The sequence below is a fragment of the Balaenoptera borealis genome (assembly GCF_965194805.1).
Source record: "Balaenoptera borealis genome assembly, chromosome: 13".
Classification (NCBI taxonomy): domain Eukaryota; kingdom Metazoa; phylum Chordata; class Mammalia; order Artiodactyla; family Balaenopteridae; genus Balaenoptera; species Balaenoptera borealis.
In genome coordinates this window covers 75052250-75074634 of record NC_138870.1, presented here as the reverse complement: position 1 = coordinate 75074634, position 22385 = coordinate 75052250, and positions in this window count along the sequence as shown.

Here is a 22385-nt window from a genome sequence, read left to right as displayed (position 1 = left end):
TTCTAGGATTGGTCTCTTCTTAAAACCTTACCTAAAGAAGCAGTGTTACAAAAAATTTAACAATAGCATCTACTAACTACGAACGTGTCACATTTTCCATTCTTGTTTGATTATTGTTTAGTATACAGGAAGCATTAGGATAATCTTTCTGAAAGGCTGTTTAAATACGGAAGCTGATCCCTGTAACCAGTTACTTTTCACACTAAAGCTTAAGAGATAAGTATCACTCTTGTGCTCTGCTAGTCACATGCAAAATATGTTTTACTATCATAATTATCACCTTCCTTATTTATAGAAAACCTGTAACTTTGTGAATAACAATCTACTTTGTCAGTTTTCTATAAATATAATAATAATTATTATTAAAACCGGTGGATAAATTTTGAACATAGCTGAGATAATAAACAGGGATGCCATTTACATGCCAAAAATGCAGAGGGAGAAAGTATACAATAAAAAGGCTGTAATCATGATCTATTTGTTGAATCCAGCCCATAATTTCCAGTGTCAGAATTCTATATCCATATGGTTCATGATAATACTCACTTGGTTAAATTGCATGCATTAAAAAAAAAAACTACCAAAACAAACAAACAACTCTAGGATAACTGAATGACTAAGCACAGGTCTGAAATGATGGAGTTCAAATTATTTCCTCTATTTAAGGGAGCAGCACTTAGGCTAAACTATGAGATAGTGCTTTTGGAATGTTGATAGCCTTCTCTTTAAAAAGTATTTGAAGGAATTTCATGTCTCCAGAAATTTATCTTATGTAACATCTTTGAATCTGGAAACGTGGATTTTACTGTTGGTCCCACCATTGGTTTAGAAACAGCAGTCTAGACGCATGTTTCCCTTCTCTCCTTTCTTATCCATCCTATTTTACAGAGTTTTTGGTAAAGGCAAAGTATAGGTAAACCTACTCATCAGTCTCATTTTTAATAAATAAAAATTCAATAACTAAGTAGACTTTCACATTAAAGTATGTTGAATGCATACATAAGTAATGTTCATTTAAAGATCAATTTTTTTTCAGGCTTACTGATTTCTGATTTTTATAACTGATTGACTCAAACAGGCTATGACCTGGTATTACTGTTTTCTATGAGGAACTTTTCACTCACTATTCTTCACCCTTAGGTTTCTGCTACTATTCATTCACCAAATATGTTTTAGCATATACATCAGCTACTGTTACAGCTGCTGGGAATGCAGGAGTGAATAAAATTTATACAGTAAAATTGAATAAAACAGTTTGTCCTGGAGCTTATGTGTTGATTCAATCCTCCAAGATTCCAATAAGTTCCAATTTATTGTTAAATTAGAGTAATTTCACCAGGAATAGTGAATTCTTTGACTTGCAGATGACAAAGAATAAACAAGTATTTTGGAAAGGAAGGTAATTTATAAAGTGAAGAAAACACACATTTCTTGATTATGCACATTTCTTGATTATTCATGATCCAGGAATGAGGGCCGTGTTTGACCACATGTTCTACATAACTCAAGAATTAGTACACATGCACAAATCATCTACTCTCTCATCATCAATACTTCTTTACTCTTTTCCCTTAGCATGTAAATATGCTCAGATTTTTCCAATATTTAAAAAAAGAAAACTCACCATGGTTTGCCTCCCTCTCAATCTACTACTTTCTCTCTTTTAAGCATATTTAGAAAAGGAACTTCCCACTTATTTTCAGCCCTCACCTCTTATTGCCCTTCAATTTGCTGTAACCCTCCCTAATTCGTAACTCCTGATGTAAAAGCAAAGGTAATTTTAATTTTGTCTCCCAAGGGTAACTAAAATTAATTCAGGGTAATTTCCCCTGCTCGTAGAAGAAAACCTTGGCCAATTCTATGGCTTCTCTGCTTAATATTAAGTAATAGATGCCCCTGCTGTCAGTTTATGTCTCAAACTCAGTCTCTATTCAATAATTAGAACGTCTTGTCCAAGATATTAATCAAAACTCCAAATATGATTTTAGCATTAAGCATTCCCTCCCCCAGGTAGGGCCTGCTTCAGGCCCTCTTCTTTCCTACTTTGTGCCTGAATGGGAGGAGGGAGGAGTTGATAGGAAAGAGGAAAGATGATAGGAAAAGTCTTAATTAAACAAAAGTAAAGATGATTAATTTTTAGAAAATTATAAATATTTAAAATATACCCAAATATTTCTTTGGAGAGCATGTGCCTGACCCCCTCCAAAATTTAAAATAGGTTGCCCCTGTTATTCCCTCTTATATAATCTAGTTCTTCTCCTTCACATTATTTATTACTATTTATAAGATTATATGTTTTAATTACTAGGTATGTGTTTTTTTCATGTCTGTGTTTCTCACCCAAATTGACTTGATGTTAAGGCATGTCCATTGTGTTCCCCACTCTTTACTCAGGGCCTAGCACAGTGTATAATGCACCATAAGTGTTCAGTATATATTAATTGAATATGTGAAGACACAGTCAAAGTAACATGGATAGAATTCATTTTTCTAAGATGAATTAGAATTCTGCTTAGAAACTGTCAGCGCCTCTGCATCATCCTAGTAAACAGCAGTCATTACACTATTAACATGAAGTTCTACAATCCAAAGTTTGTTCTCAGTTTTAGTGTTATCCACATTAACTCTTAGTATTCATTTAGAATTCACTTTTCATTATTCAAACTCCTTTCCATTTCTGCTTTGTTAATCATGCTACACATATTTTACTTGCAATGTGTCTCAAATCAGTTTTTAGAAGGAAGCAGGAAGGAAAATATGAGAAAGGGAAAGAGGGAAATGGACTATTATTGATTATAGTGGAAGTATGAAACTGCACCATTCTTAACGCTTGAGAACAGCTCACCAAGCAAGCTGCCATGAATCCAAATGTTAATTATACAGCTAACTAATAAAAGACATTTGCTTGATGTTTTACAATTTATAAAGTACTTTCACCATATATACTCTCATACCTAATGTTCACAACAACCCCAAGGGACAGTTAATATGTGGATTTTGGCCCACATTTCAAATATGGATCAATTCAGGCTCAGAGAAACTGCATGACTTGCTCAAGTTCTCACAGCTATTGGGTTGGTCAAGATACGACTCAGATATAGATCAGCTTTGCCAAGTTCATTGCTCTTTATAGAATACCATTGCACTTCCTTCGACAGTGAAATTTCTGTGTGTAATTGAAAAAACAAAACTTAACTAAGAATGGCATTTTAATTAGTATTTCTTTTAGGGAAACAAGTAACAAATAGGATCTGCTTATCACATTAAATACCAAGAGGAGTCCATTTCCATGTACCCATAGCTTTGAGCTTATTCAAGCTACATTGAGATACTGAAACAAGTTCTACCAGGCATTTCTGAAATAAAGTGATGGAGTTTTTTGAATTCTGCATTTTATCAGATGCAGGTATAGTATTTTATATAGTGCTTGTTAAGTGAAAATATCTAAAGCAGATCATTGTTTAATTACAATGAAAGCCGAAGTAAACAACAGGAGTGATTTCTGAAAATCTAACCACTGAACACCACACCCTTTGGCAACTCTCCCAAGACTCACAAGAAGACAACAGGGTAGATTTTGTTAAGAGAAAATTTAAAAATAAGCGTTAAGTTCTGTGCCAAGACGTGGCAAAAGATAGAATCCTGATGAAAACTAAAGAATAAACGTACTTAAACTTATGTAAGGGAACCTTCTTCTGTTTTTTTCATTTTTGGCCGTGTTTTAGCCAACGGTTTCCTGTGTTTTATGATTACCATGTGAAAGGTATGGTTCTAAACAGAAAAGAACTTTCAATTCAGTCCAATGTAATATTTTTTAAAAGCATAAACTTGAAGTCATATAAATGTGAATTTGAATCCCACCTGCTAATTATTACTATTATCTATGAGAATGAAAACAAACTACTTAAACTTTTTGATAACAGGACATAAAGGACTACTGTCAGCATTAAACAAGATGTCATATTCATCTATTCATTGTTTCATTTAGAGCTTACTTTGTGTCAGGCACTGTCCAAAGCACCCAAGATACAGTAGTGAACAAAACAAAATGCCTGTCCACCTAGCTTCCATTCTAGTAGGCGTGAAATAAGAAAGTGCATACCATAATGCACGATACATAAAAGGTACACAAGAAGCACTGACTTTCTTTTTCTGTTCCCTATATCACTCCACCTGAAATCCTTGGTCCTTTGTTAACAGTAATTGTATGGATTAGGCCAACAATACTTAAGCAGTACTGACAGCAGCTACCTCTGAAAGTGGAATAAAGGGTCTATTAAAAATAATAGTGGTAAAAAAAAATAATAGTGGCTAAAGTGTGTTTAAAATGAGTCCCACTCAGCCAAGTAACTGCTTATTCCTTACATTTGCTGAATGTTTGGAGATCAAGAAATCAAAACAAAAAAATAAGAAATGGCCCTGGATATATGTATATGTATAACTGCTTCACTTTGCTGTACACCTGAAACTAACATAACATTGTAAATCAACTATACTCCAATAAAAATTTAAAAAAAAAATAAGAAATGGCCCACAGAATGGCCCACAGAATGACTAAATCCATCACCCAGGTTTGATTAGCCTGGTCATCTACATGAACTAAGGGACCATACTTGAAGAGAATAAAGGTTAGTCCAAAATTGTCATTAATTTCATCCATTTACTCTTTTATATGAATATGAGTCAGGCTATTTCCAGGAATCAGTTACCAAATGTACTCATCCACACGCTGCTGAGGGAAGGAAAGAAAAACAAAGAAGAAGTCGCTATAGATGTTATAAAGAAAGAAGAGTCAGAATTTGGCAGCTACTTGAAGACATGAAGAAAAGAAAAAGGAAAAATCATATAAATTTCGAGAATCTTGAGCTTGTCGCCTAAGGGTGGGTTTATTTTTATACTCCTACAGGGAAATTAAGAGACAAGAAAAAAGACTCTGGTAACCTTAGTATTGCATGAATGGTTGCATTAAGCATCACTGAAAAAGGACAAGGAAATCTACAAGTTGAACTGCAAAGATGTGAAAACAAAAGGAAAACTTCTGCTATTAACTTAAAACCAGCAATCAAAGCATAAGAAACAAAATCTGCGGTGTGTGGGTCACTCACATTAACCAAATTAAAGTATGGTGGGTCTAGTAATTATCTTAAAGACTGATTTTAATTGTTGCAATCAACTTGATACAGTTTGAATTATTAAACATTTAAAATGTCTCAAAACTTAAATCAATATTATTTTGGCTGATTTGATTGTATAATATCCAGATGTAAACCCAGAAAGTAAACCAAGTAAAAGGAAGATGTGCAATTAAGGAAATGGGACAGAATAAGGAAAGAGGCCATTAGAATATCCAGGATGATGGGGAAATATCCCAGGATGGCAGTCCAGTAGCAGACTTAGAGAACCATTAATCTGTTTTGAGCAGGAGGACAGAAGGCTCCAAGATAGATGTGTCTAAGAAGAATGCAGTGTTAAAATACCTGCTCTGTTTATTAGTTTGAATGATTTGGGGAGGTCATTTGTCAAGAGATACAAGGGAAAGTAAACAATTGGAATGAGATAATAACTAAATCCACAGAAAACAGAAGTTGTACCATAGTTCACAATACAGCTCACCTTTTAAAGTGTTTACACAGAAATAATAAACACTAAAGATTTGCCTTGCCCTAATTAGCTACATTGAGAGGACAGGAAGAGATGAATGTGTGTGTTGATGGTCGGGGGCAGTTGGAAGTGGAGTGGGGATTTAAAAGACCTAATTCTCATCCTTCATATTGGGAAATATCTACAACTGAAAAACCAAAAGCGTTAATTTAAGAATACTACTTAGAGATTTAGGGGCATGTAAAGAATAAACGGTGGCGGGGAACAGAGGAACAAGAAAAGGGAGCAAGAAGAAGCCTTGTAGGGGCTTCCCTGGTGGCGCAGTGGTTGAGAGTCTGCCTGCCAATGCAGGGGACACGGGTTCGAGCCCGGGTCTGGGAAGATCCCACATGCCACGGAGCAACTAGGCCCGTGAGCCACAACTACTGAGCCTGCACGTCTGGAGCTTGTGCTCCGCAACAAGAGAGGCCGTGATAGTGAGAGGCCCGCACATCGCGATGAAGAGTGGCCCCCATTTGCCGTAACTAGAGAAAGCCCTCGCACAGAACCGAAGACCCAACACAGCCATAAATAAATAAATAAATAAATAAATGGATCATCACATTAAAAAAAAAAAAAAAAAGAAGCTTTGTAGACCTGTTTAACTTTCTAAACAATATGCAAATATAATTTTTAACAATTAAAATCAGAAACAAAAGCAAAGACCACGGCACTTTAAAGACTTTACCACCATTGCTGTAGAGCTTATCAAGGTAAGGCAAAAATGAAAATCTAACATAATCTGGTGAGTATAATATCTAAAGCTGAGTTTATAGAAACACTGTTGTCTGAAGGCACAGTTTCCTAAGATGCTCTTCACTGAATTTTAAGCAATGCTATTAGATCATGAAAGTCTACAATGTAAGTCTACTATCTAGCCCTAAAATAACACACAGTGATAAGTACACGTGTCATTTTGTGATGCACATTCTTATTTTAAGATAGATGTTGCAAAAGGAAAGAGACAGCGTGAAGTTTTAAAAGTTTATTATATCAGAGCCAACAAAGAGATTGAGCAACTCCATTTTATCTTTCTCTTAAGCTGTCCACTGTCCCAAAACTATAAATGAGTCTAACCCATAATATGTGTACTTTTCCCACTACCCCAAACCCTGAAAAAGCACCAAACCTACCCTCCCCGACATACCTACATCCACACACAAATCTGCTCAAAAGAAGACACTTCTGGGGACTTCCCTGGTGGCGCAGTGGTTAAGAATCCGCCTGCCAATGCAGGGGACACGGGTTCAAGCCCTGGTCCGGGAAGATCCCACGTGCAGCAGAGCAACTAAGCCCATGAGCCACAACTGCTGAGCCTGCGTTCTAAAGCCCGTGAGTCACAACTACTGAAACCCACACACCTAGAGCCCAAGCTCCGGAACAAAAGAAGCCACTGCAATGAGACGCCCGCACACTGCAACGAAGAGTAGCCCCCCCTCGCTGCAACTAGAGAAAGCCCACACGCAGCAGTGAAAACCCAACGCAGTCAAAAATAAATTAAATAAATAAATGAAAACTTTTTTAAAAAAGAAGACACTTCTGTTATGTATAATTGTCGATGATCCTCCTGAGATGAGATGGAGAGACATGATAATGAGTAAATAAATATTCCAAAGAGGTCTGCCACCCTCTCATTCTATCAGTACCTGCTTAGAAACTATCTGCATATCTTTGATATCCACAGGCACTAACAATATGACTAATAATAACAGGATTGAAAAATTATTCTGCTCATCTACGTGTAAAAAGGAATAACTTTCAAAAATCAATAAAACCTTTCATTTCTATAGTTTGTGGTGATAATCAGTAATGGTACCAACTCAAATGATTTTTTATGATAAGAGAAAACCACACTCTAATTTGTATTCAAAGAGTGGTAATAATACCCCTAAAACATTCTATTCCTTAAGCATATATATTTATTTTCAATTACCTCTATTATCTCATTGCACAGATCTATACCATTACAAAAGCATGGTAAAGTCCAAAAATAAAATGTAAACTTTATAAATTTTAACAGGCTTGACAGCCACTTTGTACTTTTAAAAATCAATGAGGCAAATGTCTTACTCTTCGGAATTCATGTTTTAGTCTCTCACTTTTTAAATAGCTGTGATATTTCCTATTCTTAAGTGAGATTCTGTTTTTCATTGAAAGATTGCAATCACAGAACCTGAAGTGACACAAAGATCATTTCTCAACTTTCATATTTATTAAGGTTTGATATGAAGGAAAGTGTTTATATCTGAGGTAATACTTTTTAAAATAATTTAATAGTTTATCTATCAATCCCTCTCCCCAACTACTGAAATGATGATGAGAATGCTCCCCTCAAATGGTATTCAAAGAAAGGAGTCTGGTAATATAATGAAATTCTCTAGGTTTAACCTTCATAAAAGTAGAAAATATTCATTCATTCCTAGCTTCTTTGTCAAAGTGTTTATTGTCTGCTCAGTTCCCAGCACTGTGAGTGTTTTGATATTAGTTTCTGATTTCCAGACCAAGGGAGCTGTCCCTTCTCCTGTCTTTGGAGACCTGGTTGTTCAATATTTCTTTATCTTTTCTCCCTCCCTCCCCCTTACCACTCCTCCCCTCTCCTCCCCTTCTTTCTCTCTCTCTCTCTCTCTCCTTCCACCAATCCTAGATTTTCTCTCTGTCTCTTTCTCTTTCTCCCTCTCTCTGCCTAAATTCTCTAAGTCAGTAGCATTCTTGTAATCCAAGAACCCTATTTTGAGCTCTGCTATTCTACTTACAACATTTCATAAATGTTTTCCTATTCAGTTTGATGGTTTATTGAGCATAGCCTTAAAATTATCTTAATGGGCATAGGAAATGTCACTGTGTTGATAGAGCACAATTATTAAAATGTTCCCTTAATGTTGGCTTTTTACTGTTTCGTTTGTTTGTTGTTTCTGGTTTGCTCCTCTAGATATTACTACATTGATGAGAAGACATATTTTTATAGCATCTTCTCTTTGGTGACCCCTATACAGGGACTAATCCTCCATCCTTAGAACTTCCACCTTTAGAATGTCCACCTCTGTCTCTCTGATTACCACCTGACCTTGAACAACATCACCTTAGTGTTTCTAGATTTAAGGCTTTTGTCCTGCTTTCAGATGCCCCACAACCCTTGTATCAATGTGGCTATTTCCATCACAGTTAGCTTCCTAAGGAATAATACAATGGGATGGGTGGTAGGGCACAGTGGGTTGCATATGGGGAGGCTTGGAGGCAGAACAGGAATAAAGAAGTAAGCAAAAGATAATTAGCACTTGCACATTTCTTTCTTCTGGGGAAGAAAAATAAAATAGTGAGAGAAAGTTGACCAAAAAATGATTTGAGAAAAATCATGGTAAGGATAAGGAAACTACTGAGACCTATACAGAGAGACATTTTATTCCTTCCAAGTCAAATTTGGGTCATATCAACGTGCAAAAAATGAATAGGTTACAATATGGCCAACATTTACTTTTAGTAAGTTAAGTATTAGTTCATTTCTCTGAATGTCTATTTTGCTGTGATGATTTGGATCAATAAGAGAGACAGTTAACCTTTAAGCTATATTGCAGTTTGGTTCAGCCACTACATAAAGATATAATCCTCATCTTTTATATTTTAGCTCCTTTCATTTAAAGCACGATAAATTTTTCAGGGAATTTTCAAAGACCAGTTTCTAAAGGAAATATGCCTTTGGAGATCAATCAATGACAAAATATAATTTGATTTATTAGATTCCCATTACTGCAGCTACTGCTATATTATCTGTAGACATTAAAAAAGAAAACAGAGAGTGACTTTTAAATTGAGCTTCTTTAATTGTATATTGGAAAATTGGGAAGATTTGTTGAATGCAGTTTAAGGTTCATATTCTTTCACGTAATAAAGATTTATTCAGATAGTATGGAAAGATACTTTATCATAAATGACTTTGGTCTTACTGATAAGAGTCTTCATCCTTAGGAGAAACAGGGTCTATAGGGAAAGACAAGGGTAATGAAAAGTACCCGAGGCTACGTTCCTGTCATAAGCTCAGCGTCAGTCTTTCTGAGACTACTCATTAAACGGCTGACTCCCTTCCCACAATCCCACAATTCTGTTCATCTTTTCTTTTAGATTGGCATAGCGAATCTACTTTCTTGGGCAAAACTACTTTTGTGGGAAATAACATAATACAGTAAAGCGTGTATTTGAGACCTGGCTCCAAAATCTATAGGTACCGACACAATCTTATAAATTGCTCAAACTCTCTGAACATCAGTTCCTTAATCTATGAAATGGAGTGTTAATGTCTGTCAGACAGGCTTGTTATTAGGACTAGGTGAAATAAGTTAGCAAATAAGTACTCTATAAATATTAATTCTCTTCCTGCCTCCCATAAGAAAATAATGCTCATTCAAGCCAAATAAAAAGGTCAGGCAACCTTCTAAAATGTGGATGGCTAACTTTATATGTAGCGACCTAGATAGTCAGTATTGGACCATAGAGTCTCTGTTACAACTACTCACTTCTGCAGTTGTAGTATGAAAGTAGCCATCAACAATATGTAAATTAATGAGCGTGGTTGTGTTCCTATAAAGCTTTATTTATGGAGACTGAAATTTCACTCATACAAATTTCACAAACATGAACCTTTATTCTTCTCCATTCTTGGGACCTGCAAAAACATGTGCATGCTGCACATGGTCTGTGGACCATAGTTTGCTAGTCTCTGTTCTAGGGAATCAACAACAAGTGAATGAGAAGATTGCTCAGAATCAAAGAAGATCCAGTTAAAGTAAGAATGGTAAGGCCTGGGGCAAATCAGGATTGCTTAGCATCTCTCCTCTGCTACTTCCATGATTGGTTTTGACACATATTCATCTCTTCCTTCCCTGATCTCCCATAGTACTCATGTTCTCTGTTTTCACACTAAGGGAATATTTGTCTGCATTATATAAAACCCAATACTCCAATGTGTGAGCAGAGATGTCTCAGATAGAAAGAACTTGGTTAAGATGGTCCCATTTATTTTTACCCTAAGCTCTTCTCTAGTCATACTTAGGAGGCTTTTATATCTAGTTTATTTTATTTTATTTTATTTATTTATGGCTGTGTTGGGTCTTCATTTCTGTGCGAGGGCTTTCTCTAGTTGTGGCAAGCGGGGACCACTCTTCATCGCGGTGCGTGGGCCTCTCACTATCGCGGCCTCTCTTGTTGCGGAGCACAGGCTCCAGACGCACAGGCTCAGTAATCGTGGCTCACGGGCCCAGCTGCTCCGCGGCATGCGGGATCCTCCCAGACCAGGGCTCGAACCCGTATCCCCTGCATTGGCAGGCAGACTCTCAACCACTGCGCCACCAGGGAAGTCCTATATCTAGTTTTAATATAGAAAGAGGAAGCTATTTGGATGCTACCTACATCCAGTCTTTTTCTGTTCTATAGTTGCTTTACTTATAAACTTCTTAGCTTCTCATGAAGATGGCAAGGACATTGAAACCAAGAAACATGCCAGGTAATTGTTTTGAATTTTTTACCATGAAATTGTATAGAGCAATATTAATAAATGACACTTAGAAGTACTTAGAAATTGTTGGACACATTTAAACAAGTTTGTGCTTTACCAAAGTTTCCCAGTAAAATAATTTGTGAAATTAGAAGGTATTAACTTTTATGTGACCTCAGAAGTACATCTGTTTCACATTGTTATTCTTAAACTTGTAGGATTGCAAAGAGCACCCAACTTCATCCTTATTTTATGACCAATAGCACATATTATGATTCATCTGGCTGGAACTGAGAGCTATAAAACAGAGTATATTGTAGTATTTAATTTTTGTTTTTTAATTTTTGTGTGAAACATGTTGACTGACAGAGAAATCAAATGCAATGATGTGGACTTGATAGCGACACAGTGTAAACCATTGGTCTCCCAAGGGGAGGGGAATACTTGCATCATAGGGTGCCAAGATGATCCATTGAAGGATAGGGGAAAAAAATTACAACCTCTACTTATGTTTACTTTTAATTGAAACAATTAAGAAGTTAAGGTTAACTAATATTTAACATATGCTTGAACTAGTGTCATCACTTACTATCTTTGTCATGTAACCAGATGTCAAGCCCAGAGGCAAGGGATCCTGTGAAAGAATGGGAGGGAATTCTGACACAGGGCCTCTCATTTACTTGTTAGCTCCCAGTTTATTGCAGTTTAAGTAGGCTCATTGTATGTACAGATTAAATAATGTAGATTTAGCTAAGCCTAACTTTACAAAATGGACAAGTGGCATAAAAACTTTCCAGTGAATAGATTACAAATTGAGAATACTGCTACTAATGCAAGCGCAGCAAACTATTTACAAAAAGAATACAGAGCTGACGCATCTCATGCTCTTAGAACAAGCTGTTCATCATTTATAATACAAGATTAAAGACAAGGACACCCTAATCCCATCTGACAAGAAGTCCACCAAAGAAATTCAAATAACCAATACTATTTAAACAATGGATGTATATCCACAATTGTTAACAAAGAAACTTGTTCTACACGTATTTCACGCTGTAAAAAATTAGCTAATGAGGGACTTCCCTGGTGGCGGAGTGGTTAAGAATCCGCCTGCCAGTGCAGCGGCCATGGGTTCAATCCCTGGTCCGGGAAGATCCCACATGCCGTGGAGCAACTAAGCCCGTGCACCACAACTGCTGATCCTGTGTTCTAGAGCCCGTGAGCCACAACTACTGAGCCCTCGTGCCACAACAACTGAAGCCCGCGCGCCTAGAGCCCATGCTCCGCAACAAGAGAAGCCACCACAATGAGAAGCTAGCACACCACAACAAACAGTAACCCCGCTCGCCGCAACTAGAAGAAGCCCGTGCATAGCAATGAAGGCCCAATGCAGCCAAAAATAAATAAATTAATGAATTAATTTTAAAAGTAGCTAATGATAACATAAAGCCATCACTTCTAATAATACATTTTAAAATATGGTTTACTCTTCATTTTGACCTTTTTAAATGTCTGTGCTTTATATCATTTATATAATAAATTAGTAAAGAATTCTGTGTATATAATTTATAAATAAATTTCCCAAGACACATGGGTAAGGATGTGGGCAAAAGGTTTTACTAATAGAAGGGGGTGCACAATCAAAAAGTTTATAGAAAAAATTTTGAAATAACCAACCCAAACAAATAAATATCATGAAACATAGGTTAATTTTATTCCATGTGTATATTGTCAACAGGGGAAGTGTGTTTAATTTCTGAACCTTAAGGGTGGTATGCTTATTAGATGACCATAAAGCAGCCAGGTTTATATATGATATTAAAATTTATCCTGATACTGGAAACTTACAAACTATTTGGCTTTTGATAAATATCAGAATAACCTATTATCAACAGATATTTGGAAAACATTTTTTAATATGGAATACCAATTACAATACCTTCAAAAACCAAAATATATGCAGGGAGTGAACATTAAAAACTACAAACATTGCAGAGAGAAGTAAAAGAAGAGAGATTTACTATGTTCACAAGTTAGAAAAATCGTATTTTTAAAGTTAATCCTTCCCAAATTGATCTATGAATTAAATGCAATTCCAATGAAAATCTCGGGCTTTTTTAAAAAATAGAAATTGACAAGCTGTTCTAAAATTTTATAGGAATATATAAAACATAAAATAGCCAAAATAATTTTTTAAAAAGGACGAAGTTGGAGGACTTATACTATCTGATTTCAAGACTTCTTATAAAACTACAGTGATCCAGACAATGTGGTATTGGCATAAGGATAGACAAATACTTCAATGTAACAAGATAGAGAGGCCAGAAATTAACCCACTTATATATAACCCCTTAATTGTCAACAAAGATGTGGGGAAAGTTAGTCTTTTCAACAAACAATGCTGGAACAAACAACCAGCTATTCATATGGGGAAAAAAATTATCCTTGACTTTTACCTTATCCTATTCATATGGGGAAAAAAATTACCCATGGTAAAAAATTATCCCCTATTCATATGGGGAAAAAACGATCCTTGTGCTACACACAAACATTTATTTGAAGATGATCATAGTTCTAAATGCAAAAGCTGGGCTTCCCTGGTGGCGCAGTGGTTGAGAGTCCGCCTGCCAATGCAGGGGACACGGGTTCGAGCCCTGGTCTGGGAGGATCCCGCATGCCACGGAGCGGCTGGGCCCATGTGCCACAACTACTGAGCCCACGTGCCACAAGTGCTGAGGCCCGCATGCCTAGAGCCCGTGCTCTGCAACAAGAGAGGCCACGACAATGAGAGGTCCGCGCACTGCAGCAGGGAGTGGCCCCCGCTCGCCGCAACTGGAGGAAGCCCGCGCACAGCAACGAGGACCCAACGCAGCCAAAAACAAAAACAAATAAATTAATTAATTAAAAACAACAACAACAACTACAAAAATAAATAAATTAATTAATTAAATAAATGCAAAAGCTAAGGTTATAAAATTTCTTGAAGAAAAGATAGGAGAAAATCTTTGTCATCTTGTGCTAGGCAAGTATTTCTCAGAACACAAAAAAGCATAAATCATAAAAAAACAAAAGTTATAAATTGAATTTTATCAAAATTAAATGTTTTTCTCATAAAAGAAACACCATATGAAAATGAAGCTATAGCTAAAGACTCATGGGAGGTGGATATTTGCAGTTCATGTATATAACGAACGAAGTACATCCAAATTCTTTAAGAACTCTTACAACTTAGTAATAACAAAGCAAACAACTAATTAAAAGTGGTCGAAAAATTTAAACAGAAACTTCACAAAAGATATATAAATGGCCAACTAGCACAAGAAGTATTCTTCACATCATCTGTCATTAAAGAAATGCAAATGAAAACCCAGTGAGCTTATCTGCCATGATCGTTTCGGCTTGCAGGTGACCTGTGCCTGCCCCTGCATGTGCTTCTCCTTACTTGACCCTGATTAGGATGATGGGAGTCATGTGTTCTTGGGGTGAGACAGATGGATGGTGGGCACTGGGGCAGGGACCGACTAGGGATAGTTTTTTCACTCCGTCAAAAGAGGAGGGCAATAGCTCCCGCCTTATTGCTAGGATGACAACATACAATGAGTGCAAGATCCTCAACACACACAGTAAAACTTGCCCTTCTCAGGCACAAAGTAAATGCTCAAGAACTCTTTGCTATTATTATTATTTTTTGCATGTCCTCTGAGACCAAGGGGCAGGTGGCTCTGTGATTTCTGCTTTTAACTTTAGGATTAATAAATAGACTGTAAGTGCATTGCCCCATACGGTGGCATACCTAGACACATGTGCTTACTGAGCCCTTGAAATATGGCTAGTCAGAATATGGATGTGCTGTAATGTAAAATACACACAGGACTTAGTATGAAAAAATCATGTAAAATATCTCAATAATTTTTTATACTGATTACATGTTAGATTGATAACATTTTGCATATGTTGGGTCATATAAAATACATTATATTATTATATGTATTATATAATAATTATATGTAATAATATACAATAATTATGTTAGTCAAATTAATAATTAATATATAATAATTATTATGGTATTAATTTTTTAAATTAATGAGGTACTACACACTTACTAGAAATAAATTAGGAGTATAGGCTTCACAGATACACACTACTATACATAAAATAGATAAGCAACAAGAATTTACTATATAACATAGGGAATAATATTCAATATCTAGTGGTAACCTATAATGGAAAATAATCTGAAAAAAATATATATATATATAACTGAATCACTTTGACATATACCTGAAACTAAATCAAATATACTTCAGTTAAAAAAAAAAAAAAAGATCCTTAACTCACACACACAGAAAAGAATGGCTAAAATTGAAAAGAATGGCATTACCAAATGCTGACGAGGATGTGGAGCAACTGGGTGTACCCTCACATATTGCTGGAAGGAGTGAAAATTGAATAGCCACATTGGAAAATAGTTTGTCAGTTTCTTATGAAGTTAAACATACTCTTACCATATGGCTCAGCAATTCCACTCTTAGGTATTAAAAGAAATAAAAATATAGGCCCACACAAAGACTTGTATATAAATGGTCATAGCAGCTTTGGAAATTGAAAATAATTGAAATATTCATTAAGAGGTGAATAGATAAATTATGGCATCTACCTAAAAGAGGATATTATTCAGCAACACAAAGGAACGAATTACTGATATGTACAAATCTAAAAAATATTATGCTGAGTGAAAGAAGCCAGATAAAAAGGAATGGTATTGTAAGTTTCCACTTATATGACATTCCAAAACAGACAAAAACTTATCTCAACTAATAAAAAGTAAGTCAGTGGTTGCTTGGGGTGCTGGGATCAAGGAGGGACGTACTGACTCCAAAGAGTTCAAGGGAACTTTCTGGCACTATGAAAATGCCCTATATCTTGATTAGACTTGTGATTATCAAAGTCATTAAACAATACCCTTAAAATGGGTGCATTTCACTGCATATAAATTATGCCCCAATAAGGTCAATTTTTTAAAATAACTTCTTAAATTAGTTATTCATAAAAAATACAGATGTCAAGTGAAAACAATTGTACAATATGAGAGTTGTGAGTTAAGTTTTATTTGGGGCAAAATGAGGACTATAGCCCGGGAGACAGCATTTCAGATAGCTCTGAGAAATTGCTCCAAAGAGGTGGGGGAAAGGTCAGGGTTTTATATGATTTTAGTGAAGGGGGTACATGCAGTCAAGCACACATTTTGGCAGAGGCTTACTGCTAGTCATGAGGAGCAGATGTCACCATTAATAATTTTAGTGCTTTTCTAGATACGAGGAGATGCAAGAATTGGGCTCATAAAATCTTCTCCTGAAAATATCTAACTATCTAAAGACCTGTTCTGCCAGTTTTTCCCAGGGCACAGAGTGCCTCATTCCTGATCTCGGCCCTGAACTCCTTTCAGGGGGTGTTGAAGGTCAGCAGCTGCCGCAGCTCATGATTTAATCCTTGTAGAGGTAGATGGCAAGTGCCAATTTTTAGGTGGCACAGACTTAGAATGTTTACTTGCTGGTTGTTGGTTTGAAACCTCAGGAGCTCCTTGAGCGAAATCTGAAACTGGGCCCTGTACACGGAGGGCAAGAAGAGACTAAAGATAGAGGCAGACCACTCCAGATAGGTAGGTGGCAGGTTTAATAAGCAAGGGAACTTACATATGAGGCTTGTCTTGGGCACCACAAGATGAATAGATCTCTGCACCCACCTGCCAGAATCCTAAAAGTTTACATTAGAGGTTTTAACTGGTTTCAGTCACTTATACCATCCAGATGGTTCAACAGCACATTGCTCCCTCAAAGCTGTGTCCTTAGAATCAGCTCCCACTGTGGGCAAAACATACATTCCAAGGACAGGGGAAGAGGTGGGGAGCCTCCAATTGCCTGGGACCAGCTTGTTGGTCAACTCTCAATCATGTCTTCTTGATGACCTCCTCCAACATTAGTTTTCTCATTGATTCTCTGTTTCTCTCAGTAGACTATAATTTCCACAAGGAGATGAACCATATCCCTTTTATTAACTGTGCCTCCAAGGCATATTGTACTTTGCCTGGCTCCAACAAGGCACTCAGTTAACACACCTTGAATAGATAAATGCGTGAATGAGTAAATGAGTAGTCATTTCCATTCCATTGCCTCTTGCACATCAGTTTTCTTAACTAAATCCATAATCAACAAGCCTGTTAATTTCCTTATTTTGAACTCAATCCATTATAAAATGAATAAAATTCAAATGTCTTCTGAGAATCACTGGACTCTGAGATTTAGATAGAATCTCCAGAAAACAATTCATAGGCGAAGTAATACACAGCCCAGACCCATCCTAAGGTCTGTTAAAGGTTTAGAAGCCTACCTTAATCAGTAGATAGGTATTTACTTCCACGGAGCCTGAATTCCAGCCCCAGAGTCCCAGCTGGTTGGACATTGAATATGCAGTAAGTCTAATCCACACACAACTGCCTTGTATGAGTGATATTTTTTGGTGGAAATCAAGCATAGCACGCTACGATCCATGTCAGGAATAAGAAATGGTTGCAGAATTGAAATAGCAGAACAACCCATAAATTAACTTACAGTGGAAGCATTAAACTATAGTTTAAGGAGTGAAGAGGCAGAAGTGTTTAGGATCCCATTGTGCCCCCAACATCATTGGAGAAATGGTGAGCACAGATTGGGGTTCCATTGCAAATGGTGTGTAATTGACACAATGTGATATGAATTCCAAAGGTCAGGGTTTCCTCAGCTGATCTTTGGATTATACTAAGTGCAGAAGTAGGTTATAAGGCAGGAGCCTGTTCTGTGGACAAAACCAGTGGGAGGGTAAGAAATAAGAACTGTGACTCAGAGCCATATGGATAGGTAGAAACAGGGGAGTCTAGAAATTCTGGCCTTGTTATACTTAGATTTTGGAAGGGTGACTCTTTTTTTAAAATTCTTTTTCTTTTATTAAGACTTTATTTTAAAATAAATAGGGAACTAGACACCAAACAAGTAACTTTACAAATAATTGCTTGTTTACAAATAAATAATATGTGATTAAAAAAAAACCCTTTTTTTAGAACAGTTTTAGGTCCCCACACATGCATAGCTTCTCCCATTATCAACCTCCCCCACCAGAGGGGTACATTTGTTGTATTTAATGAATCTACACTGACACATCATCATTACTCAAAGTCCATAGTTTACATTATGGTTCAGACTTGGTGTTGTACATTCTATGGGTTTGGACAACTGTATGATGACATGTATCCATCATCATGGTATCGTACAGAATATTTTCACTGCCCTAAAAATCCTCTGTGCTCTGCCTATTCATTCCTCTCCTTCTGCATCCCTCATAACCACTAATCTTTTTACTGTCTCCATAGTTTTGCCTTTTCCAAAATGTCATATAGTTGGAATCATACAGTATGGAGTCTTTTCAGATTGGCTTCTTGGTAACTTATTTTTCAAATCTCAAAGACCAGCAAGAGAAGAGTATTAAATGGTACAGGGATGTTTTCTGGTGAGCCAAAGTTGGCCCAGGAAATGGGATTAAGAAAAGAATCAATGAATTCTGTTGGGAAAAGCGGAGACCAGTTACACAGGGGCTGGGCTGATGTAGGGACACACAACAGTAATATTTACCATGCTCAGGAAAAGAGGGGCTTTGAGAGTGGGCAGTGGAACCAGCAGTGGGGAAGGGAGAGGCAAAAAAGGAGGGGAGGTTGTTAGGTAATGGTCCTCAGTGTGCTGGATACTAAATAGAACCTTAGATTTCAACACAGAGAAGCTTAATAATGATGACCTTTTTTCTCCTCTTCCAAGTTCTTTCCTGTCTCACATTTCAGTTATAACTGAAAATGGCTCTAGAATAGATAGTCTCAGGTGTGATTATCACATTTTAAGGAAGTCAGCTGTTATGGTCTTAAGGAGGGCAGCTTTCTCCCTGTTTTACTACAGTGGGTCTATTAAAGTTGATTACCTTTCAGTAATAGGAAGAGTGGCCTAAATTGCCCTAATTCAAGCTCTTATTAGATTTTGTTGCTTTCAGAGAACTGACCAACTCTGGTTGATTCCAATCTCCTACTTTAAGATGAGCTAGCCTCAATCTACTAAGCAGGTAAACTGAACTTTCTACCAAAGCACTGGGCATCTGGTTAAAGATTTTCTATTTTTAAAAGTGAAAATATTCAATAGATCTACCAATAACATGGCATGACTAGGTTAGCATGTTTAAAATATGTGACTCTAATACAGGATTTAGAAAAATGGCATTTTTGTGGGAGCCAAGGGCTCACAATGGATATTGGAAGATTGAGACAAGTCTTTTGGAGTAAAGCAGAAGCTGTGAAATAGACATAATTTGGGGAAAAGGAGATCATTCTTGACCTTAAAACTATAATAAAGACAAAATGCAAACTGCCAAATAAGATGAATATATATGGAACTTATTTACTCACAAGTACATGTATCTGATATATGATATTTTTCTTTTGCATAAATATAACTATGTAGGTAAATGTCTGGTCAGTGATTGTTTCATTACTTGACCAAAAACTCTACAGTACAATGTTGCATAACAATGTCACCAGCTGTTTGTAAGAGCTGTTTTGTTTCGGTTTGATTTATTCAGTTCAGCTTGGGTTGGTTTGGATTGAATTTAAACCGTTGCGCTCTGGAAACATGTACTTTTGTCAACATGAGTCAATCCATCTCTCACTAGATGCTAAATGTCACAAGACTGGAAGCAACATCTAAGATTCTCTCTACAAATGCCATTAGCACTATCAGTACTACCTTGAATGTAGGTCTGCTCTGGACCTGAACATATTCCAATTATCTTGAATGTAGCTGGGTGAATATGGTCTTTATATTATCACTTATAGGTAAGTGGGTTAAGATAACTCATCTGCTTTCCAGAGTAAGTGAGATATAGAATTCCATCTTATCTGCTCTATGCCTTGGGGTGGAAATGTAGTAACACTTCACTGGACTTAAGCTACTGGATCATTTCATTCTCAGACCCATTAGAAATAATAGAAAGTACCTGAGCTTTGTAGATCTGGGTTCAAATCCTAACCCCATCAATAGCTGTGTGCCCCTGGGCAAGATATGTGACTTCTCTGGGATCCAGGTTCCTCCTCTGTAAAGTAAGAATGCATCATCTACTTCATAGGGTTTTGTGTGAGTTAAATAAACTAACACAGATAAAGCACTGAACCCAGGTTTTGTAAAACAGTAGGTTCACAAAAAAAAAAAAAAAAAGAAAAAAAAGCGGAATTCTCTTGCCATGTTCAAAGAGAATCCTATGTGATTTCATTCTAACTAGCTAGGGCCATCACCTAATACTTTATTTCTGTTTGTTTCCATTTCTCATCTATAAGAAGGAATAGAGACAGGTTTTAATGACTGCATTCACATTTTGCAGGGATGGAATTCTGGCATGGCCTAGCATAGATTTGGGTATGCATATCCCCTCTGACACTCACTGGTTCCATGAATGTGGGATCTTTTTTGTTCCTTAGGGTCTCCTTACACATGGATTGCCTAAGCTGTGCCCCATTTTGATTTGAGGCTTTAGGCTGTTGACTTTTCTCAAATTCTTAAACCCTGTGAGCTTCCACCATCTCCCCCTCCTCATTACCTTGCTCTTCCATTTGATTTCAGTGGTCCTCTCACTGCAGAACTTCACACCGTCTACCGCAGTCCGGCTGGGACTGGTACAGGCCATAGCACATTGGGAACACTTACCAAATGGTAATTTTCTGACAGCAATTTTACCTGTTTTTTAATATTACATCAACATATAAGAATAAGATTACTTCGATATGGAGGCTTAATTATTCCTCAAAGTAATTTATTTCGAAGTAATATAAGCCCATAATAACATTTTAGTAAACAAAAATGAACATAAAATGTATCCATAGTTCCCCTTCTATTAGTACAGTGACTATGAACATTTTGGTCTATTTTACTTTATTTTTTTCTTTAAACCATGACATTTTTCTCCTTTAACACAATTATAGTCACAAGACACATGCTATTTTATATTCTGCCTTTTCACTTTATATTACATTAATTTTTGCAGTGATTAATAATCATACTTTAATATCCAAATTACTATCCTAACAAGTAGATATAATTTTATGTATCTAGTTTTTCCTTTTGGATGAAAATTTAGGTTGTTTCCAAGTTTTGATTATATAAACAATACTGTGATAGATATTTAATGCATAAGGTTTATTATTTGCATATTTATAATTTATTTTTTAGGATTCTCAGAGGTGAAATTACTGAGTCAGAGTGCGCACATTTTTAGGGCTTGCAGTGTAGTTGCCAAACTACTTTCCAAATGGATGTAAAAATTAATGCTAGGAGCTAATTCTGACTATATCTCAGCTAGAAGTAGGATCAAGCTCCACATAGAAGTTGGAATTAAAGGACTTTTAAGTGACTTTTGCTTCCTCCTATCTTTTACTTGGAAGAAAATTTGATGTATATTCTGCTCAGTTTTGTCAAGTCTGTTCTGAGTTATTGTTATAGATACATTTACTTTCAGGAATAAGATGGGGTTTAAATAAATACATGATATATTCACCAACCAAGCACAGGCAGGTGTCTGAAATGTTTTCAAGGTTTGGGGGAACACAGTCTACTAGTTCTGTGCGTTATACTCTAAATTCCAGTTGGTGCATAACCTCTGACAAGATCAAATTTTTCTATAACTCTCTCTGAGGAAATGGCTGCTTTACTGTCACATACAGCTGGTGCCCAGTTAACACAACATCAATAGATCATTTTGAAAACATACAAAAATAGATCATCAAAGGAAAAAAATACTAATATATTTGGGCCATATAATTTTGCTCTCAAAAATTAATTTTAGAGAAAAATGCTTACTGTTGGATATATATACACTACGAAATGTAAAATAGATAGCTAGTGGGAAGCAGCCACATAGCACAGGGAGATCAGCTCGGTGCTTTGTGTCCACCTAGAGGGGTGGGATAGGGAGAGTGAGAGGGAGGTGCAAGAGGGAGGAGATATGGGGATATATATGTATACGTATAGCTGATTCACTTTGATATAAAACAGAAAGTAACACACCACTGTAAAGCAATTATACTCCAATAAAGATGTTAAAAAAATAAATAAAATAAAATAAAATAATCACATTAGAAATCAATCCACCTTGACAGGGGGGCATGATCATGAAATTAGTGAAATTGAAAAAAAAAAAA